General features: G+C 41.5%; 1 pseudogene; it reads right to left on the reverse strand.

Moving 5' to 3' along the window:
- LOC128510348 (neural cell adhesion molecule L1-like protein) overlaps positions 1–24,711 on the reverse strand; it is a 52,758-nt pseudogene that overhangs the window by 6,134 nt on the left and 21,913 nt on the right.

Genomic DNA, 24,711 nt, shown 5'->3' on the forward strand with positions numbered 1-24,711 from the left:
GGGGCAGAGGTAAAGAAGGTGCAGGGCTTTAAGTACTTAGAGTCAACGGTCCAGAGCAACGGAGAGTGTGGAAAGGAGGTGAAGAGGCGGGTACAGGCAGGTTGGAATGGGTGGAGAAAAGTGTCAGGTGTGTTAGGTGACAAAAGAGTATCAGCGAGAGTGAAAGGAAAGGTGTACAGGACAGTGGTGAGACCAGCGATGCTTTACGGCTTAGAGACGGTGAGGTGGTTTGGACATGTTCAGAGGAGAGATTGTGAATATATCGGTTGAAGGATGTTGAGGTTAGAACTGCCAGGCAGGAGGTCTAGAGGAAGACCAAAGAGGAGATTTATGGATGCAGTGAGAGAGGACATGAAGTAAGTTGGTGTGAGAGAAGAGGATGCAGAGGATAGGGTTAGATGGAGGCAGATGATTCGCTGTGGCAACCCCTGAAAGAGAACAGTCGAAAAAAAACAAAGAAGAAGACTGACACATTATTTTTTTATTAATCTTATTATTAATAATTAATTAATTAATAATAATTAATGTATTTATTTATTTATGTATTTTTATGGCCACAAACTTGTTTAGTGTGTATGGAAATGCTCTAACTTTTACTTGCTAAAAAAAATTGCCCATGTGTTTAAGTGATCTATATTCATGAGATTTATTATTATTATTATTATTATTATTATTATATTTTTATTTTTTTATTGCATTTCTTTCATAAAGTTATCTTTCCAGGTTTTGAATGTAGTGGAGGTTTCCCTTCTATTCCACTAAATTAAACTCTCCAAAACTATTTGAAACCTCTCACCTTGATGCAGGCATATAATTTGACATATAATATATAATATGACAACTTTTTTCCCCCATAGCCTATTCCAGTAGCCTATTAAACTCATCTTACCTTAAGTTTGATTTTTTTTTTGTTTCAATTCAGTTTTTTCAGTTAAAATATTTTTTTAAACATATCTAAAAGCATAGAAGAAGAGTTCATAAGTAGAAGCTACTTGCTCATGGATACTTTCTATGTTTATCAACAGACAGGCACTTACTGTACATTGTAACCTTGAAGACGTCCCCTGAGCTGAGACTGTTGTACTGTACCAGGGACCAGCTGACCTGCACCAGTGTGGAATTTAACACTTCTATGTGCACATCCCCAGGAGCTGCAGCTGGCACTGGTGATTAAACGATAGTTTTACCTGGAGTTTATTGCTCTCACTACAATCAAGGATGATTGGTGAGAGAGAAATACCTACAAGTACTGTACATTAATATCCTATAATCAACTACTATTGAGGAGATGGGTGCCATCCAACATAAATAAACAGCTTACACGTTTGTAAAACACATTAGATTTATTTACAACTTAACCTGTCTTTTTTTTTTTTTTTTTACTTTTTGTGTTCTATGATCTTGATTTTTCATACGAGTAGTCAGTCAAATCATATTATGAAGAAATGCCTCATACGGTATCAGTAAGCATAAGCCAATCCAACTGAATTATTTGGCTTTGAAATAATCAATAAATAAGTAGAATTATTCAGCTACAATTTGTAATGACCCAGCTACTTAATCTTTCTAGTCTTGTGTCCCACCTGGCTAACTGTTATGGATCCACTACCAGTGTGAAACATTACACATTTAAGAACATAGCAGTACTTTACAGTCTTCGCCAGAATATCCAATCACCACACTGGGTTCCACTGTTTCTCCATGATTATTGTGGGCCTGGATCTTAACCTCATATGGAACAAAAGTTTGGATGCCTTTTACAACAAAGGAATTCCTTGTCACCATTGTGTCTGTCCAGCTTTCCTCTACACCCATCTGCCTATAGCTAATCTTGTACACAAGAACAAGGTCCATTGTACTCGATTGGCATCAAAGGCTAAAATACAAAGATAGTGAAAAAAGCAGTTTTAAAACATTTATTTTTGTGATGCACATTTTTTTCTTAGTTTATTATCATTATTTTTAATTATACTATGAATCATTCAAAATGTCCAGGAAAGTTACAAATGATAAAGGTAGGTCAAGAAGCAAGGGAGAAGCAATACAGTTGCAAGCAACGATGAGTAGGCCCAAGCACTTGTGCCATCACCACCCAGGTGCACTGCACAGCCTGTGCACTTTTTGAGCGTGGTAAGACCGCAGAAAAGACAATGCCACCTAGTGTGGGGTGACAACAGCCCTATCAGACGTCATTGCACTTTCATAGCAATGACGATGACATAATAAACATGATAATCAATAATAATCATTATTAACCAAAAAGCTTACGGTATCTTACTGTCAGAATGTCAAGGAAAAAATTGCTTTGCTGCCACAGTCAGTATTCTCAAAAGTTTTTAACACCTGCTAAAGAATATACACAAGTATTTAAGGCAGACCGCTTTATATGATAGGACAGGCATCTACATGCCCTCGACCATACAGTATAGCTTGCTTTAGGCTTATCAATTTTCTTAGACATCAGTAGTGACCAAATACCAAATATACCAAATATTCATTAGATATTCGTTATATAAAACAAACATTTTATATACTCGTCTGTAATCTATATAACCTATATATCTACTTTCTTCCCAACAGTATTTTGTTTGACTGTAGTTCTTTTGGTTAGTAACCCAGTGTAATGATACAGTATATCTAATAATAAAATATTTAAAGCACTTTTGTAAGTCGCTCTGGAAAACAGTGTCTGCAATGTGTACCTCCAATTGTATATTTCAACTGCAGTATACATATATAGCAGTATATTAAAAACAATGTCAGTTTGTTACCTCCCAATTAATGTCCATCTGATGAGGTGAATGACCCTCAATCATTATGTTTTATGGATTCCTATCTGGGGCTGATAAGGGGGAAATCTGTTTTAATAAGAGGTGTCTTTACTGTACATACTGTATATTATCAAATGTCAAATCTTCTTGGGGGGTTTTAAGAATTCTATGAAATGCCTGATTATTCACAGTCCTTAGTTATTTATTCCACTCTATGTATAAACATTCCTAAATTCCCATTTTCTTACCAGCAGGAGGAGTTTTGTATCTCTCAGAGGGACTGCTGGGATGACCTCTGCCAATGGCATTGACAGCGCTGACTCTGAACTGGTAGTTAATATGTCCATATAATGAGAGAGGAGCAGAGTTCTTGTCACCAGATACTCTCAGCAGTGGCCTCCACTTGCCTGGTTCCCAGTCGTTCTCCTCAAATTCTATGATGTAATCTATTCAATAAGTAGACATCAATTACATAAATTTTTTTTTAAAACACTGCAGGGTAGCTCGAGGTTGCATATCTTTTAAGATTTGCATAAAGTGTAAGCAGTCTACATGTACAGTACCTGTTATGCTGCTGTTATAGTCTTTGGTAGGCACCCAATGTAGCTTCACACTACGATCTTTATCTAAGATCTGATAATGTTACTGTAAGTCTACTGGAGGATCAGGGACATCTAAAATAAATCATATATCTAGAAATTTTGAAATCGCAATATCTTCATATACATTTTGCTGGTTAATTTAGTAAAAAGAACAACATAAACCAAAAATTATCACAGCCTATGGTTAGCAGCTTATATGTCTACAATTGCTTCTGCTTTTATAAAATATAAAAATATATTAAAAAAAAACTTAATTAAAAATGAATTATGCTAATAATTTACAGTTTGAAAAAGAAAAGGTAAATCAATGTTTGCATCAACCTTTGTGGAGGTATAATTATTAAAATTACAACAATGCTGTACTTAATTTAATTTATATTTTATTCAATAATTACATTTTAAAGTATTATAAGAGGTTAAACCATAAATGTTGTAATAATAAATGTTAAAAACAAAAGATACCTTTCACCTTTTAAGTATTCTTTACATGATAGCAATTTTATCTTACTCTTGATTAAAATAATGATTGGTTTTTAACAGGTTTCACATTTATATACACTGCATGGCCAAAAAATGTCACACATTTTAAGATTTCATTCAATCACCTTTAGGTAAAATTTTAGCGTACACTGTAAAAAATGTTCGTAATTTTAACAGGAAAATACCGTATAAATGCTACAGAATCAAACTGTATTTTACAAAACTTGGGATAACCGTAGAATTTAGTAATTAGTTTTACAGAGTAAGACCTTAAATTTAACTGTTAAAAACATATGAAAATATTGTTTATTGCAGTAAAATTTATGATATACTGTATTTATAAAAGGAAACTCTCAGAGGTGTTTGTTACTAATATCATGAAGCATCAGTTTATATTTTACTAAATCTTTGTTGATAGAGTTTAAAAATCAGAAAAATATCTGCTTTGTAAAAAATAAACCGTAAATTTCCGGTAAAAAACTGGCAGCTGTGGTTGCCAGAAATTTACCATAAAAAATACAGTAGCAACATTATTGGTTGTACGGGATTGCACTTATTATACTGTATATTTTACAGATTTTAATATTTTTTTTCTAGGTCTTATAAATAAACCCTAGATTTTACGGTAAAAACTGGCAGCTGTGGTTGCCAGAAATTTACCAGACCTGCACGTGCACACCTTTCTTCCCCTTTTTTCCTTCCTCCCTCCTTTAACCCTTTCCTTCCCTAAGTAAAATTACTCCTTTTCCATAAGACCTCGTCCGTGTTTGTTATTGCCCCTCTTGTGCCAAACCCATTACAAAATACATGAACATATTGTGGCGTTTTATCGCCGGGAAGGATGGTGGAGAGACGAGTGAGCTTCCTTGCTGCCCAATGCAAATGGCTGGGAGTAATTTATTCATCACACATTCAACACAGATCCACAAGACACACTTCTAACTCACACACACACACCCTGGCCGAAGCCACTAACCCAAACACCTTTCCTCGACAGGGTGAACACCTAACAACCCCTCCCGCAAAGCATGATGGTTACTAGTCCCAAAACCCCGCCCACGCCACACTGCCCCCACCCGAGCTGTGACCGTCCCCGGTCACGATGGCGAATTCAGTCCTGAAAGCGTGACGGTGGTCGGCGCTGGCGTTGTGAACGCCGGGGTCTTTTTGCGGGGGAAGGAGGGCCGCTACCCTCTCCTTGAGGCGGACCGGCCTCCACAGAGTTTGAGGTCCCGCTGGCGTTGGGCTGGTAGGGCGCGAGGCGATCCCGGTGGAGCACGACCACTCGCGACCGCCCCGTCAACCTCACCCGGTAGACTACCTCAGAGAGCTGGGCAATTACCGTACAGGGGCCCACCCAGTGAGACATGAGCTTAGGCGAGAGCCCCCTTTTCCTTCCGGGGGAATACACCCAAACCTGCTCCCCAGTGGCAAAGTCTCGCCCTTGGCTGTGAGTGTCATACACCCGGCACTGTTTAACACTGGCGTCCGCCAAGTGTCTACGCGCCAACTCATGGACACGGAACAGTTTGTCTTTTAATGAACAAAAATAATCCAGCCCAGGCTTCATGGGTAAATCAGACTGGGGAGGTGGCCCGAACACAAGGTCCACAGGCGTGCGCAACTCGCGCCCGAACATCAGCGCAGCTGGCGTCAGCTGAGAGGACTCCTGGACTGCTGTGCGATATGCCCACAGCACGAGAGGCAAATGTTCGTCCCAATCCTTCTGCCGGTCGCTGGTTAGCATGGCGAGTTGGGTGGTGAGCGTCCGATTGAACCGCTCCACGAGGCCGTCACTTTGTGGATGAAGAGGCGTGGTGCGGGTCTTTTTCACCCCGAGGCGCTCACACACCGCCGCAAACACCTCCGCCTCGAAGTTACGCCCCTGATCGCTGTGTAACTGCTCGGGGGCGCCAAATCGGCTAAACACCTCATCCACCAGCACTCGGGCGGTGGTGGAAGCGCTCTGGTCCGGCACAGCAAATGCCTCCGGCCACTTGGTGAAGTAGTCCATGGCCACTAGCACATACCGGTTCCCGCGATCAGAAATGGGAAACGGCCCGAGAATGTCCACGCCCATACGCTCCATAGGTGCCCCCACCCGAAAGTCTTGCAGGGGTGCTCGCGAGCGCTGGGTAGGGCCCTTCTTAGCCGTGCAGACGTCGCACCTGTGAACAAAGAGTTCACTATCCGTGTGGCAGCCCGGCCAGTAGAAACGAGCGCGCAACCGCCGCAGCATTTTAGTGACTCCAAAGTGTCCCGCGCCCGCGTGCCCATGGACCATCCCTAACACACGTGCCCGCAGAGTCTGCGGCACCAGCAGCTGAAAAGATTCGCCAACGCCGCACGGCCGTTCCCAGTGGCGGTAGAGTAAGCCCCCCTGCAACGCGAGTCGATTAAACTGAGAATGGAGGGCTTTTTCCTCTTGTCCCAGGTGAGCAACCGCGGCATAATCCGGTCTCTGGCCCAACCTAGTACCCCCGCGTTAACCCAACCTAGTACCCGCTGCAGCGCCGGATCCTTCTCCTGCTCGGCAATGAGCTGATCACAGTCCATCTGCGGCACAGGCGGAACGACTACAGGTGATGATTTAGGCGACGCAGTCACTCGGCTGCACGCCGGCTCGGTCGGCTGATTACCGACGGGGGCTCCGGAGGACTGCGCAGGGAGGATGTTCTCATTCACGGGGATCGGAGAGTGTTCTATGTCGCGACCACCCACGCGCTCTTCAACCCGCTCGCAGTGCCGACAACGCTCTTTGCTACACGGCCGGCGGGATAAAGCATCGGCGTTAGCATGCAGTTTTCCCGCTCGGTGCTGAATGGTAAAATTATGATCCTGCAACCGCTCGAGCCAGCGCGCTAACTGCCCCTCGGGCTCTTTAAAGCTAAGCAGCCACACCAACGAAGCGTGATCGGTCCGCAGCGAGAAGGATTGCCCATATAAATACGGCCTAAAATGTTTAAGGGCCGCGACGACCGCTAACAGCTCGCGCCGCGTAACGCAGTAATTTTTCTCCGGTCCGGACAACGCGCGGCTGAAGTAGGCGATAGCACGCTCTTTACCCTCGGAAACCTGAGACAGTACAGCCCCTAGCCCTACATCGCTTGCGTCCGTGTCGAGGATAAACGTACGAGACGCGTCAGGATATCCGAGAACGGGCGGCGTGACCAGAGCTTCCCGTAACCGAGTGAAAGCGCGCGCGTGCATCCCGTCCCAGCGAAACGGCTGATTCTTCTTCGTGAGCCCCATGCTGCTACGCTGCATAAGCTCGGCCATTATTCTCGCTCGGTCTGCTACCGGATGTTTACATGGCGCGTCCACCGGAAGTTCCGCCCCCCTGGTGCGCGCTACTAACACGTCCGGCTGCGCTTTGGGAACTAGCAACCTGGCTAACCCGAAGTTACCACGTAACGTTCCATCAGCGAGATTCAGTACCGCACCCCACCTTTCTAAAATGTCTAACCCCAAGATACAATCGTCCTCAATGTCTGCCACAAAGAATGGATGAGAAAGACTGATTGCACCTACTTGTATTCGCACAGTGCGACAGGCCCGTATCTCCAAATAGCTCCCCGACACGGTGCGAATAGTCAAGGCTGGGGCCGGCAGCATACAACCGCGCTCGCCCTGTTTTAATACTCCACAGCGCAGCAGCGAAACTGTAGAGCCAGTGTCCACGAGTGCCCGTAGCGAAACGTTGTCCAGGCCACAGTTCACGTAGACGCCCGCGCGATTTTCTACACGTCCTGACCGGAAGTTGGGCCCGGCAGTTGGGGAAACAGAGACGGCTGTGGGAGGCGGCTTCCCCGCAGCTAGTTGTAACGGCGGCTGGGGTACGCTGTCCTCAGGCCGGGGAACGTTGCCGCGGTGGTCCGGCGGTCCTTGTCGTCCCGGAATCTCGGATGCTGAGTCGAGGCCTAGCCGCGACGGGTAGCCCTGTCCCTGGCTAGGTTCCCTGGCCAGAGCCACTAACCCAAACACCTTTCCTCGACAGGGTGAACACCTAACAACCCCTCCCGCAAAGCATGATGGTTACTAGTCCCAAAACCCTGCCCACGCCACAATATTTAACACCTAGGTGCAGTGTGCACTTAAAAACCACAATGCGGGACAGAGGACATAAACAATTTTAACATGTGTGTGATAAAATAATTTTTTGTGTAAAGTCGTAACAAAAGTCCTTCTATAAAATTATATGCTTAGATTGTCTGCCCAAAACACTTAAAAATGTCCACCCTGACACTAGTATATTTGATGATAAGAATTTAAATATTGTTTTGCTGTCTTTATTAAAAATACATGGGACCATGCTGATGTCCAAGTCTTGGATAAATTTTGATGGGTTTTGTCATCCTTTGATCATTTGATTTAGGTTTGATTTCATCAATTAGTATAAAAGTATTCTTAATAGTTTTTTAACAGTAACAATCAAATGCTTAGCAATGTAACTTCTATCTCTTTTAGCTCCCAGCTAGTGTGATAAAATGATGCTTTTCACAGAATTGCTGAATGATTTCACTGTGGTTATTCATAATAAAAAAAATAGTCCAACGACGATAGCAATTATGTAGCAAACATGATAGTGTAGTAGTTAGCACTGTCGCCTTGCACATCCAAGGTCCCAGTTCGATTCCGGGCCAGGCTCAATTTCCGTATTTGTGTGTATGGAGTTTGTACTGTATGTTCTCCACGTGCTAGGTAGGTTTCCTCCAGATAGGTTTTTTTTACCGTAAAATGTACTATTTATTTTTTACAGTATATGACAAGTTCATGCGTAAATATGATTCCTATTATGATGTAATAACCTGGTCAGTTGGTACATTCAGGTTGTCAACTGACTTTATGGTATTGACACATACCATTGCGGAGCCTAGATCTGACCAACTGATGCATAACACTATCTCCAAAGGCTTATACAGGGGGCACTGTCCAAACAGCATGCATGATGGGTGCATTGTTTCGTGTGCTTCGCTTCATACCCTGATGCATCTATTGCTCTAAAGTAGGGTCAGCCTGGACTCATCAGGCCACATGATATTATTCCATTCCTCCAAATTTTTATGCTCCCCAGCACTGAAGCCTTTTTATCCCTCCAGGTTTTAAAAATTTGTTAAAGCGTTCTTTACAGTTTCACAGTTCCAGTAATTTAAAGTGTCTTTAGCTGTTTTCTTTGCTTGATGCCCAAAATATTTTTACCCTTTTGAAATGTTGACTTTATTTTTGGCTAGGCAATGCATTTCCAGTCAAGCTTTGCTTTCCTGCCCACCTTAAATCCTCATCGGGTTTAGAATATATCTTTTTCCCATCCTTCTGCCAGAGAATTTCCAGCTCATCAGTAAGTGACTGATTATACTGTGTCTTGCACAGAAGCTCTGCCATGCTTCCCCTTTTGATCTTTATATCTTGAGGCGGGGTCACAATTTTGATTGGTTCTATCATAAAGAAATAGATACATTTCACTGACCATAATCTCATGATATATGCCATAGAATAGAGGAAAAATAGTGTCAAACTAGTTAGGTTTAAGACCACTGCTAACCTTTTATATCAATATTTACTATAATGCTGGAGTTGCCCTCAGAGTTGTTAACAAAACAAATATATTTTCCTGTGTCATCCATCTCAGTTGTATAAATCTGCAGAGAGCCATTTTTGTGAACAAAGAATCGCTCGCCTACCACGGGACCTTCAAGGCCTTCTTTTCTCCTATATAATTATAAACAAAGTGCTCATTAAAACAGCATTAAATAACACACTTAACCTGTTTCTGCATGATACAATAATTAGACACACACAATCAGGTAATTTGGAAACAATCAACCTACATGTCTTTGGACTGAGGGAGTAAAACATTAAGCACATGGAGAACATGCAAAACCTCCAACACTAAGAGTGCAAAGCTACTAAGCTACTGTACCACTCAGCAATGTGTTAAACTGTTTCTTAAAATAAACTGAATCTTAAAATAATTTAGCAGTTACCCAAGTACTGACATCTTTATTTGTGAATCACCCAGGAAATATTAATAATTTTAAGCAATAGTCATATGAAGCAATACGATAATAAATTAGCATTTCCAAAGCATAATGGAATTGACCAGTGTATAACAGAAGATGGAGAACTAAACACTTTGCAGTCCATGATGACACTCTTCCCACACACAGCACCATAATTTACTGAATTCTGTGTCAGGATCAAAGAAGGAAGATCTAGAAAAAAAACTAAACATGGTCATTTCATGTCTCTCTCTCTCTCTTTCTCTCACGCACAGGTTAAAAAAGAAAGAAAAGACCCCTGACTGCTGAGCAGGGAGCATAAGAATGAGAAATTGTTCAGCATCTGTATTCCCTACATCAGCAAACTGGCTAAATTACTTCGGGGCAGTAATTTACTGGTCTTATTTTATAAAGTCTCTACTCAAGTACATATAAAATCACTGGTTTCTGGCTTCCCCACTCAAACCCTTCAGCCCTTCTAACATTTCCTTTCAAAGTGGAAATCAAGTACAGGACCCATAAATAGTCAACTTTTTTGCTTAGACAAGGATGACTATCACATCTATACACTTTATGGCAATAACCCCATTTAAAAATTATTTTACTATAATTTTTTTTTTTTTTTTTTGCTTTATATATTTTTTTTCTTATGAACTCTTTGAACATCACGGTAATTATTCAACACATTTGATATTATATATAAACCATTATAATACAACTTTGCAGTAGTATTTAATTATTAAATACAATTAATAACATTGTATTTAATTCATTTTTGATTTCTTTCCATACTTGTAGCTTTATTGTTATGGGTCTTTTACCAATAAGTTTAATTTACTGTCATGACCAAAATGTTAATGTTGCTCAGTAAAGTGCCATGTTTGTTGGAGGCTTCACACTGATACACTGCACTGTTATTCTAATTTGCTCTGTGAAAGATTAGTCTGTTGTCTTGCACTATGATATTGAATGAGTTGAATTCACACAACTGAGACATGCCGCTCCTTTAGGCAAACACCCACATGAACCACCATAAAACATACAAAGGTTCACAAGTAAGTCTGTGAAAAGTTTTTAATTAAGTCCGTAATTATGTATGAGGTCTAAATACTGACATTTTACTTTTTAAATCCTAATGTGCACATTTAACTCATCTCTGAACATAGTGTAGACATTACAGAGAAGGGTTGTATAAATTTATGGCCATAAGTAGAAAAGATCTTGTGGTGCTCTGTAGAACTCTTGGTAGTAATCATGGTCTCCAGCCAGTGGCAGACTGGCCATCTGGAGCAACGTGAGTGTTCCCAGTGGGCTGCTGGCCAATGTGGACCAGTTCAGTCAGTACGTAAATATTTTAAAAAGTGACAGAAACCATAATATTGAATCTCTTTTCTATGCAAATGGATGAGTTTGTCGATCCCACAGGCGCCGCCAACAAAGACCATGTGTGCATGCGAATGTATCGTCCTCCCTCCTTGTTAAATACTTTGGTCTCTTCCGTACAGTATGTGTCCTGAAACACGTCCCCTTTCACTTCTAATTTACAGATGTGGAGATATTGTTCCTTTCTCGATACAGCGAATTTCTCTGAGCAGATAATGAATAATAATTTTTATGGAGGAAAAGGGTAAAAAACAAGATAAGGTGGACCTGCAAAGTTATGCAAAAAGAATATTAAAAAAAGCTTTAGAGGCAGATGCCGTGAAATGCTTCAAATTAACAGATTGTTTGGTGTAAAGTTGCAGTTCCGCAGGCTCTGACAGCTCTAGCATAATGGTCAAGGATAGCAAGGCTAGATCCAGAAGCAGAGTCAGTGATGATGAACCAGTGCCTTCTGATAATGACCAACAACATCTCCCCTTCTATATTTAAGCTGAGTAAAAAGGATGGCAATCAAACTGAACAGGTAAGCTGAAAGCTCATTTTAATTATTATGGCAGTCAATAATAATTCAAAATAATGCTGAAAAACATTATTTAAAATTGACTACAATAATAATTACTAGCACAAGCTAGTACTGATTTTATTACAGCTACTGATTACTACTGATATTATTCAGCTTACCTGTTCATCATCACTGATCCTGCAGCACTTGCAGCTTACACCGATGAGTAGTATATTTTACACTGCATCAAGATGATTCCCCCCTGACTAGCTAAAATATTGTCTTTATAGTTTTATATGTTCTTTCCTTTGTTTTACTTGTTTTACAAATACGACACAATATATGTTCAGTGACAGTTCAAATAATATGTTTAAATAGCATTTATTTCTGTATTTCCAATACAACTTTGTCCTGCAACCTGCAGAAGTTCTCTGATGATAGCAGTGGTTGCATGTATCAGGGATGGACAGAAGTCTATAGAGGACTTCTGGACAGCTTTGTAGAGTGGTGCACCAAAAACTATCTGCTCCTAAATATCATGAAAACCAAGGAGATAGTAGTGTACTTAAGTAAGTGTGGAACTGTTATTAAACCTGTTACCATCATGGGTGAGGAGGTTGAGGTTGTGGACAACTACAAGTACTTAAACAGCATTTTGAACTGTAAGGGGCTAACGCTCATGCTGTGTATAAGAAGGCGTTTAGCAGACTTTTTTAATGTATACAACAGGATGCTGAAAATGTTTTATCAGTCTGTTGTGGCTAGTGCCATTCATAATGCTGTGGTCTGCTGGGGGAGCAGCACCGGTGCCAGAGATGAAGGCAAGATAAATAAAATCATCCGCAAGGCAGAACACATAATCAGACACAAACTTGACAGGTTGGAGACAGTAAGAGACAACAGATCACAGATCTCTTGGCAATCATGGAAAATCCATCTCACCCACTACATGATCTTATACAGAAGCAGTGGAGTTAATTCTCTAACAGACTGATCCAGCTTCACAAAGAACGGTTCAGGAAATCATTCCTAACATTCACTATTGCATTATACAATGACTCACCTCTATGTAACAGATGACTATAGCATATACATACTTATACTGTACCATATACATATCCCCATATTCACTGTTACTTTAAGCACACAAACATACACTGACAATTCATTTCTTTTTCAGTCACTATCTTTCAGTCACTTTAAATCTGTCTGTCTGTCTGTAATTTAACTTTTCTTTTTGTATTTCAGAACATCTGCAAAGTGAAATGTGTTGAAAATTTCCCATTTGGTCCATGTGATTAGACTAACCACTAGTAAGCATTTTTATGAATAAATGTGGTAATAGAAAGAGTATGAGCTAAAATAATGCAGGTCATGCACATTTCTGTATATTATAAGGTACTGTAAGGTTAATGCTAACACAGATAATTTTCAACATTATTTCTGAGTTACCTAAGATTTTACATCAGGAGCGCAAAATTACAATCCCTCTGCAATACACTCAATCTTAAGATCCTGTCCTTGCACCAGATATATTTGGGATAGATCAACAGAGGGCACCAGAAAATTTGGTTTTCTATTAGAAACTGACAATGCGAAATCCAAACGTTAATAATGTAACTCAAATATAAACCATGGTAATCTAATAATCAGTAAGTTTGTAATCAATTGGAAGAAAAATACAAATGCACATTTGCTAGATTATTTAACTCACTTGTGACATCTGTTTCACCAGTTGAGGATGCAAAATGGCCCTGACTAGCCCAGGGGCAAAGTCTATGCAGGGGCAGGATGGTGAGACTGATCTAGGCAGGATCTCCAATCTTCTTAGAGTCTTAGAGAGGTAACGGCCATTAGGAAAACCATCTTAAGGGTCAGAAACCTGAGGCGCTGACTCTAGTAGTTAATTGGACCTTTGAGCACGATAGGTAAAACCCACAAAAAGGGACTGTGGCTCTAGTGGGTGGCCTCAACCGTTTAGCTCCATAAATGGAACGGGTAACTAAAAGGGTGTTTTCCCACAGTAACCCCATCAATCAGGACGTGGCAGGCTGAAATAGCAGTTACGTACGTCTTGAGAGTACTAGGGCACAAGCCCGAGGACAACTTTTCCTGCAGAAGCTCCAGCACTGAAACATTCCGGCAGTGGACTGGGTCTATCTGCTTCGTCATGCACCAACTTTCAAATACATTCCTTTTGAGGGTATAAGCTCTTTTAAGGGAGAGAGCCCTAGCACTTAGAATAGTCTGGAAGAGTCAGAAAGTAGCAAAGGAGACATTTTCTGATCTTACTTCGGGGTGGGGTTTCCATTCCCCCGTGTGTCAGAGACCCCACATTCATATGCCCTGGGATGTAAATCGCCCTGAGGGAGAGGAACCTGGTGCGCAAGCTAACTAGCGGCACGAGCACAATCCACCCAGCCGATATATGATATAATATATGAGACTGCCATGGTGTTGTCCACCCGCACTAGGACATGGTAGCCTTTCAACTGCTGGAGGAAGTGCTTTAGGGCCAGAAATAGAGCCCTTATTTCGAGGCAATTGAAGAAGGCCTCTTCAGCTCCCTTGGCCTGAACAGTCATCTAAAGCGTCTGTCGTTAGCATCTGCGATGACAGGACGAACTTAGAGTGGGACCCAGAGTCAGAAACCGGGGTCTGAACCATATAGGAAGGGTACAAAGCACCTGGCGCGTAACCCTTATTGGGGATTGGCCCTAGAGTGAAATCCCTTGTCTTAGCCACAACTGAAATGCTCTCATGTGCAGAAGGCCCAAAGGTGTCACCGTGGATACAGCTGCCATGAGAGCTAAGATCTCTGAAAGTGATGGTCACTTTCTGGTCTAGCTTGATTTCCTTAAGGGTGTTGAGGATGGATTCGACTTTTGGGTTTCAATCCTAAGAAACAAAGATGAGCTAGGACGACATGCTGATGTTGAAGCGCTAACTACTGAGACTGGGTCAGTCAGTCGTCTATGTAATTCAAATACGGATGCTCTGGAGTCGTAAGAGCCGGAACTACATTTATGCATTTTATATATGTGTAGGTGAGAGAGCTAGACCAAATGGAAGGACCCGATACTGGTAAGCTTCACCCCCGAAAGCGAACCTCAGGAACCTCCTGTGTTGTCGCAATATTTCTATATGAAAGTAAGCGTCCTTCAATTGATTGTCACAAATCAAGGGAAGGTTGGGTGTTAGTGGTTCGGCATCTTGGAATATAGCAGGACTAACGTGTCCCTGGGGGTGCCCGGGAGAGCATGCTCTTATGGAAAAGAACGTTACATGCCCCTCTCCGGTGGGTCATCCCCACGGTCACACCCCCACGGCACACACTCTGCAGCGCACAAGAGAAAAACAAACACACACACACACACACACACACAGGGCCTGTGCGCATAAATGAAAACACTTAACTGTCTGGATTTAAGTTTTACTTTTTTTTTTAAGGTAAAGTGCAGGTTAATTTGTTTTATTTTTACTTTATATTTTTTATATTTTGTGTTAATTATTTTTTTGCATTTATTTTTGGTCTGTGGAACAAATTATTTGAATTTCCATTATTTCCTATGGGAAAACTTGTCATGATGTGGGTGCATCGGGCTGCTGTTATCGCCGTGGGCGGAGAGAGCAGGCATAAAAGCAGAGGGTTTTCGAAATAACAAGTCCTTTAATAAACACAAACAAATCATACTTAAACTAAACAAACCAAAACACTGGCTCTGGAAGTAGAAGACACTCAAGGGTACAATAAACATAACACATTCAAGGGTACAAGAAACATAACACATCCCATGACTCTGGAAGCTTGAGACATAACCCAGGCCCTTCGTGGAGGTACAGTCCCTTCAGCAATACAGGCTCTAATACTTGAGACATAACACGAGCTCGGTGTTGTAACACCGTCTCTGACATACAGGCTCTAATACCTGAAACATATAACAATTACTCTGTGTTGTGACACAGGCTCGGACCTACAGGCTCTAATACTTAAAATATATAACAATTACTCTGAATTACACACCAGAGACTGGGGAAGCACACTAGAAAGTGAGAAGAGACACCAGAGACTTAAAGAAAAAACAAACAGGAGTAACTAGAAACACAGGGACAATAATCACATACTTCATACTCATAAACTAAAGGGAAATCAAAGATACACACGGCTACATTCAACACAAAAAAACAAGTTCTCAGAGCCAGTTTAACACTAAAACGGAATTAAAACGACACAAAACAAAAGCCCACTAGACATTATTAATGCTCGACCCAGTTTTCCAGAACTAACAGCTTTTTATAATGTCCCTAATGAGCCACTTCTGGGAAACTGGGTCTTCTAACAAAACTACACACAAAAAGCAAACATAGCCACAGTGCCTTCTAGGGGCAGTCCCTTACAAAACTTATTTTGGTTTGGTTTTGGAATACGAGCCCGCTTCCCGAACAAATTATGCTCGTAATCCAAGGTTCCACTGTATTGTACTCCAGAATAAGTGATTAATTACCACAAACATCTGTTTTAAAAAAATATGGTTCAGATTGTTGTGGGTTCAAACATCTCATGAGATATATAAAGTAGAGCGTGTGATATACAGGACATGACCACAATAGCCAAGGGTCTTTTCTGGATAATGGTGCGAATTCCCGGCAAAGAAGCATAACAGCAGTAGTCACTACGGTTGTCTTTTTCTAGCACTTTTGAAAAGTACAGGTTCCCATTTAACCCCATAAATACTCAATCATCCTGTTCAATGTGTTGAAGACCTGCAAACAGTAAGAAGAAGCCAGTTATGTGGAAAACACTTCATCTTATGATACAGCATACAGTGCCCTTCAGAGATCATTGCACCCTCTATGGAAACAGCAAACATTCATATATAAAAACAATAACACATGCAATAATTTTGGAGTCATGAGTACAGCAAATGTTATCTCGATCAACCATAGTGACAGTAGCAAATCATGGTCTGTGAGCTGATGCATGCAGAATGGGGTGAATAGTGAATTGTTTAAGTGTTTTGTGCCACCTCATAAGTAGCTCACTGCATGAGTAGCAGTGGTTGGCTAGCTTTGCATGTTTTGGGGGGAAACATGTATTAGCTTTCACTCCCCTGTGCTACATGAGACCGAGGGTTACCCCTTGCTTAAGGGTTACTTAACACAGAAGCACATATCAGCATTTAGCCAGGTAAGCACAGCCAATTTTGCTCCCTTGGTTGACATCCATGGGCAGGTGCAGCATCCTTAGGATTTAAACTTGCAGCATGACGGCATGATGGTCAACACTGTGGCCTCGCACCAACATGGGTTACCATTCATATCAGGGCACAAGCACGCCTGCCCTAACATAGTTTGTCACACTTTGAAAATTTAAGTTTGCCTACTCTGCATGTCTTTGGACTGTGAGAGGAAACCAGGAGAAACTCAAGAAGCATGAGGAGAACATGAAAATTTCACACACACACACAGACCTGAATGGTGGGTCTCAAACCCTCAAACGTGAAGTGAAGCAGTACTAATCGCTATTCCACCATGATGCCTAGCACTGAAACTCATCAGCTTAAAAAATTACTAACCAATATTCATCCAGTAAAGGTTGCGCGGTAAAATGCCTTCTGGTGGGTTACATTCCAAAACCAGTGGATCTCCCACTTTAACCACAACTGGCAGTATATGTTGTTTTGGAAATCTTGATACAGCTTTGGAACAATGGGAAAAAAAACATGAAATGTTAGAAAAAACTAATTCCTGAGCAACAGAACTGATATTTCTGGAAAATAACTTACCAGGTACGATAAAATGTGTTTCCTTTGACATTACTACTCCCAACTTATTGGATGCATAGCATCTGTATTTACCCTTATATTTTTCAAGGTATTTGTTGTAACGAAACTTCCCCTGTTTTTAAAGTTTGTGAGTTTTGGGTCATTACGTGGGTTAAAGTTCAGGCCATTTTTGGTCCAGTGAATCCTATTAATTCCAAATTTAAATAAAAAAATGTGACTTAATTTGTGTATACCGTAAAAAAACATACAGTATATGCTGGTCTAACTCACACTGGTTTGGGATTCCCTGTAGCTTCACATGTCAAAGTGAAATTATGAAAAATTGGTAGTGCAACAACAGATTCCACAGACTCTGCTGTGATTGTTGGTGGCTGCTCCACTGCAGGGAAAAAATTAAGATAATAAATTAAGATAAAAATACAGTTCTGTTATATTTTAAGGTATTTTCTATCATGAGTATAATGTATGTGTGTTCTCAGATTTATTTCCACATAAAAATACACTGCAGTAACGTTTGAGGGAAAGAGAGAGAGAGAACATTTGTATTAAAGGATTACATTTTATGCAAATACTGTACACATGATCAGTGTTAAATCATGTGTATATCAGAACAAAGAAGGATCATCCATTGAGTAAATGGAGGATCATCCTTCTAAAAATTTTAAAGAGAAAAACATATGATCTACTTTGTAAAGTCACAAAAATCATCTTAAGTATTATGTATATTCATCCCCTCAGTACAAAAAGAGACAGACAATAATTTGGTGGTAAAGACATTAGCAAATGTAAGCAATATTTAGCCTATGATACATGTGCTGATATAAGCAAACTTTGCTTTATCGGGTATGGGAAATTAATGTGCATACTAGCAGAAGCAAACAGTGTTATACAAGCTACAGGCCATGTCTCATTTACTTCATTTATTTTCAATTCTACCAACCATTTTAAAATTAGGGATTAGCTTTAATATTATCTTGACAACATTTTTCTGATATGGTGCCAGGGCAATGCCATAGCATTGTTTTACCATTTATTGTTAAACATTTTGTTCAGAAGATTTTCAGTGGAGCTGGAACAAACACCAGCTCATAAGACAGCCTCTAGAGGCTTGTGTGGGCATGATGCATGAAGTGTGCACCACTTTATTTACAGGACTTATCTTATTACTTTGACAAGCCAGTCACACTAGAATAGGGTCAATCTGGACTCATCAGACAGAATCTCTTCCATTGTCCTAAAGTCTAATCCTTGTTTTCTCTAGGAAAAAGCAGCTTTTTCAAATTGCCTTATTAAAAAGTAGTTTTCATATGACCACACAGCTGTTTAGTCCCAACCCTGTGGTTTGTTGTTACATTGTGCTGTTGGAAAAACTTTCACAAATAAACTTGGCTCTGATTTCTATTGTTGATTTTTATTTTATGTGATAAAACTTCACTACAAATGCCAGATATCGCCATTTGTTACTTTTTTACCCACCTACATTTTATCTATGAAGGTGACAGTTCAGCAGAACTTGCAGGATTCAATAAGGTTCTTCGCCCAATTCTAGTAATTTTAATGTTTGTTTGTTTTATGCAGTACAAACAAAATGAACCTTTTAAAACTGTGACTTTTTTGGACAGCAGGTATATTTTGTAATATTTTCCTTGCAGACTGGTCATCCGTTTTTGCATCACAGTATAACAATAATAAATTTAACACACAAACACATTGTTACATTCATTTTTTTTTCTCTGTGTCTAGTCTGACCATAGAACACTTTTCCACATTGAAACAGTCCATTTTAAATGAGCCTTAGCCCACAGGACACAATGGCGCTTCTGGACCATGTTCACATATGCACTGTAGATGCAAAAAGCCTTTGCAATTTAACATTAAGGAATGTTGTTTTTAAAGTATTTCACTAATTATTTTTATGCACTCTTTCACAGATTGGAGTGCCTCTGCCTATCTTTACTTCTGGGAGACTCTACCTTTCTAAGACCTCCTTTTATATAATCTTGTTACAGAACTGATGTCAATTCACTTAATTAGTTGCTAGATGTTCTCCCAGCTGTTCTTTATGTTCTAATGTGAATAAAATATTGGCTTATCTGTTTTGAAATCTTTTAGGTTACATTTTATTTAAATAAAAAAAACATTCCAGCATTTCCGGATTTCTGGTTGTACTGTACATAAAATGTTATAAGAATCTATTAGTTGAAGCATGCACCCAGTTTCAAAGGATAATGCAGTAAAAATCCAGTAAAGAGAAGCAAAGCAACCACTTTACTAAAATCTATACTATTTTATTACCAGGCTACTTACCCTGCGAAGGTACACGTAGACTAAAGCCAATAGAAATGAGGGTAAACAGGAGCCCAGCATCAAAGAATGGGTATCTTGGGTACACTCATCCCATCAACCTGATGTGGGCACTGATTCCCACCAACTTCTCAGTCAACAAACGTCACAGACAAAAGAAATCTATAAGTTAAGATAATTTAAAGTAGAACAGAAAGTAAGTTGCAGCATTCTTTTCTTCTTTTCTAAATATCTGTTAGCTATCTACAGTAATTCTATACAAATCACTACTTACATGGGGCTTAATATTTCATTAATTATTTAAATAAATAAATATATATATATATATATATATATATATATATATATATATATATATATATTATAAATAAGCCCAGGATAAAAATATGTTTAACAGAACAAAAATGCAACACGTAACCACCTGTCACATCAAATGTTCCCTATTAACCTTGTTTAGCACTAGATCAAGTTCATCTGTGTCTACCCCGTGTGTGTCACTATTTATTCCAGTCGAACCCATATCACTTCGTCTGTTTTCCATTGTGCACCGTCCTGTGTTATGTGTTTTACCCAGTGTTTTTCGTGTATTCTTCTACCCAGGACTGAGAGGAGTCTGCAGGCGTGAGCACGTTGCTTTACTCAAGAAACCTTCTTCAAGGTCAAGTTCAAGGCTGACAGAGTGTCAGCGCTGCGTTCGACAAAAAGGCTACGGAACCAGTTCATTTGGTGTTGTCTAGTTAGCTCTATTAGCCCGTCTGCAGACCCAGCCTGGGGGAAGTAACCCCAGCTTTTTTGTGTTTGTTTTTTGGACATTAATTTAAAAGAAATCAATAAATCCATTGTTATGTTCATAACCCTGCATCTGCGTTCGCCTCTTAAGTGAAATTATTTTAATTAAAGTAAAAGAGCAGGTATAAACATTAATTAATTCTTTTAGTAGTTAACATAAGTTAACAGAGACACTAAACTAGCTAACCAAGAGGCCTACAGTAGTTAGCTGGCTAGCAGAGACAGGACAGAGAGACCTAACATAAATTACAACAATTAACAAAAACTAACTAGCTAAGTATAACATTTTTATAGACAACAAAGTGCACGTGCAAATGTGCAAACAAGAGCAACAACAAAGTTACAGTGCACAACCACGACATAACAGAACATAAAATATGGTGTTGAGGTAGTGGGTAAACATAAACATTCCTTAAAACAGCAGCAAGAATTGAGAAATAAGTGCAAAAAGTAGTCCAGTAATGATCATTGTGCAAAAAAGATAAACAGTGAAGCATTTACAGGTTGGTGTGTACGATAATTTGGTGGTGTAGGTCAGTGTGTCTGCACTTGTGTTGATTAGTCAGTCCAGTCCCAATATTTTGAGGTAGTTGAGTTAAGCTGTGTGATAATGTTTGTGTGTGTGTGTGTGTGTGTGTGTGTGTTTGTGTTTACCAGTCCAGTCCCTTTTTGTTGAGAAGACGGATGGCTTGTGGAAAAAAGCTGTTGCACAGTCTGGATGTGTGTGCCCGAATGCTTCGCTACCTTTTTTCAGATGGCAGGAGTGTGAAGTGTGTGTGAGAGGGGTGTGTCCGATCAGCCACAATGCTGGTGGCTTTGTGGATGCAGCGTGTGGTGTAGATGTCTTCAATAGAGGGGAGAGAGACCCCGATGATCTTTTCCGCTGTCCTCACTATCCGCTGTAGGGTTTTGCGGTCCGATATGGCACAATTCCCAAACCAGACAGTAATGCAGCCGCTCAGGATGCTCTCGATAGTTCCTCTATAGAAGGTGGTCAGGATCGGTGGTGGAAGCTGGGCCTTCCTCAGTCTTCTCAGAAAGAAGAGACTCTTGGGCTTTCTTGTGTAGGGAGCTGGTGTTGAGGGACCAGCTGAGGTCCCTCTCTAGGTGGACACCCAGGAATTTGGTGCTTTCAACGATTCCCACAGAGGAGCCGTTGATGCTCAGCAGAGAATGGTCGCCTTGTGTCCCCATAAAGTCAACAACCATCTCCTTTGTCTTGTCAACATTTAGAGACAGGTTGTTGTCTTTACACCAGTCCGTTAGCCTCTGCATTTCCTCTTTGTACGCTGACTCGTCGTTCTTGCTAATGAGACCCACCACGGTCGTGTCATCAGTGAACTTAATGATGTGGTTCGAACTGTGTGTTGCTACACAGTCGTGAGTCAGCAGTGTGTACAGCAGAGGACTGAGCACACAGCCTTGTGGGGCCCCAGTGCTTAGTGTGGTGGTGGTGCTGGAGGTGCAGTTTCCGATTCGTACTGACTGAGGCCTTCCGGTCAGAAAGTCCAGGATCCAGTTGCAGAGGGAGGTGTTCAGGCCCAACAGGTTCAGCTTCCCAATCAGTTGTTGGGGGATGATCGTGTTAAATGCTGAGCTGAAATCTATGTACAGCATTCGAACATATGTGTCCTTCTTGTCCAAGTGTGTGAGGGCAAGATGTAGTGTAGTGAAGATGGCGTCGTCTGTTGAGCAGTTAGGACGGTACGCAAATTGCAGTGGGTCCAGTGAGGAGGGCAGCAGGGTCTTGATGTGTCTCATGACGAGCCGCTCAAAGCACTTCATGACGGTGGGTGTGAGTGCAACAGGACGGTAGTCATTGAGACAGGACACAGTAGACTTCTTGGGCACGGGGGCGATGGTGGTGGCCTTGAAGCACGTGGGAACGATGGCGCTGCTCAGAGAGATGTTAAAGATGTCGGTGAGAACATCTGCCAGCTGTTTAGCACAGTCTCTGAGCACTCTGCCTGGGATGTTGTCTGGTCCAGGAGCTTTACGTGGGTTGACTCTGCGTAGAGTTTTCCTCACCTCAGCTGTAGTGAGACACAGCACCTGGTCGTTCGGAGGAGGGGTGGTGTTTCTCGCCGCCACATCGTTCTGTCTGTCAAACCGAGCGTAGAAGTTGTTCGGCGCATCTGGAAGGGAGCCGTCACTGTCACAGGCAGGTGATGTCGTCCTGTAGTTTGTGATGGCTTGTAAGCCCTGCCACATGCGCCGTGTGTCGCCGCTGTCCCTGAAGTGATTGTGGATTCTCTGGGCGTGTGCGCGCTTCGCCTTTCTGATGGCCCGAGAAAGTTTGGCCCTTGCTGTTTTGAGGGCCACCTTGTCTCCCGCTTTGAAGGCAGAGTCTCTTGTCCTCAGAAGTGCGCGCACCTCCGCAGTAATCCACGGTTTCTGATTGAAACGTGAGATGATGTTCTTGAAAGCAGTGACGTCAGCGGTGCACTTGTTAATGTAGCTGGTCACTGATGACATGTACTCCTCCAAGTCAGTGAAGTTGCCGTAAGTTGCAGCCTCCCTAAACATGTTCCAGTCCGTGCTCTCAAAACAGTGCTGAAGAGCAGAGATGGCTCCTGCTGGCCAGGTTTTCACCTGCTTCAGAACCGGTTTTTAGCGCCTGACGAGTGGTCTGTATGCTGGAATTAGCATAACATAGATGTGGTCTGAGTAGCCGAGGTGGGGGCGGGGCTCTGCCCGATATGTGCCGGGGATTTTTGTGTAAACAAGATCCAGCGTGTTTTCCCCTCTCGTTGCAAAGTCCACATACTGATGGAATCTAGGAAGCACTGACTTGAGATTTGCATGGTTGAAATCTCCAGCAACAATAAACAGTCCATCCGGGTGTGTATTTTGCAGTTTACTGATCTTTGTATACAGTTCCCATAGCGCATCCTTAGCATTAGCGCTAGGTGGAATGTACACTCCGATAATGAAAACAGTGGTGAATTCCCGTGGTAAATAAAAAGGTCTGCATCTAACAGTCACAAACTCCACTAGCGATGAGCAATAACTAGAAACTAGCACAGAGTTCTTGCACCATTTCGTGTTGATGTAAACACACAAGTCGCCACCGCGAGTCTTACCGCACAGAGCTGCATTTCTGTCTGCGCGAAACGAGGCTAGCCCGTCGAGCTGAATAGCGGCGTCTGGTACTCTGTCACTGAGCCATGTCCCCATGAAAACAAAGACACAGCAGTCTCTAACCTCACGCTGTGTAGCCTGCTGGAGTCGGATGTAGTCCAGTTATTTGTCCAGGGAGCAGACATTAGATAAGATGATGGACGGGAGAGCCGGCTGGCTAGGGTTTGTTTTTAGCCTAGCACAGACTTCCAATGACCCTTCCTCCGGCCTCCGGCATCAGGCAACGCCGAGGCTTTGAGGCCTGGTTCACACAGCAAGCCGAGGCCGCATAGCTTTTCCCGCAGCTCATCGTGGATATCATTAACTGGGTTATTTAGGTTGAAAAGTGTCTGGCTTTTGTATGTACGAACACCAGTTGTGACGATATCCATACACATAGTAAAATAAACGTGCTACACACAAAACGTAAACAACGTAGCAACATTTTGGCTCCGGAGCGGCCGCTCCGTGCTACTGCCGCGTCGCCATCTTGGATTTGTTATTTCATTAACAAATGAAGTATTTCTTCGCGAACAAATTCTCTCAACCATGTCTGTATATAATAAAGGAAAATTGTTTTGAAACTTCAGCTTTTCCAATGGGAAAGCCTCAACCCACTTTAAAAAGTACTCAGTGGCTGTCAGAATAATTTGAAAGCCATCAGCAGTTTATGGCCAAATAGTCCAAAAAAAAGGCCCACATTGATTTATGCCCAGACATCAGACACCAAAGAAAACAAACAAGTTTATTTTATTATGTGTAATACTACATCTTAAACGTTTCAGCTACAACATTAATTAACTCTACATAACATTTACGTATTTCCATTTAATATCAAATTATATACCAGTTACCTAGCAATAGTATGATGGAAACCCAAGGCCCATTTCTGCCAGTGGATATCAAAGTCCAGCCTGTCCAGTCTGATCCCACAAGCATCCATGGAATGTACCAGACAAACAAGTCCAATCCATA

This window comes from Clarias gariepinus, chromosome 22 (assembly GCF_024256425.1).
Source record: "Clarias gariepinus isolate MV-2021 ecotype Netherlands chromosome 22, CGAR_prim_01v2, whole genome shotgun sequence".
In the NCBI taxonomy this organism is placed as follows: Eukaryota; Metazoa; Chordata; class Actinopteri; order Siluriformes; family Clariidae; genus Clarias; species Clarias gariepinus.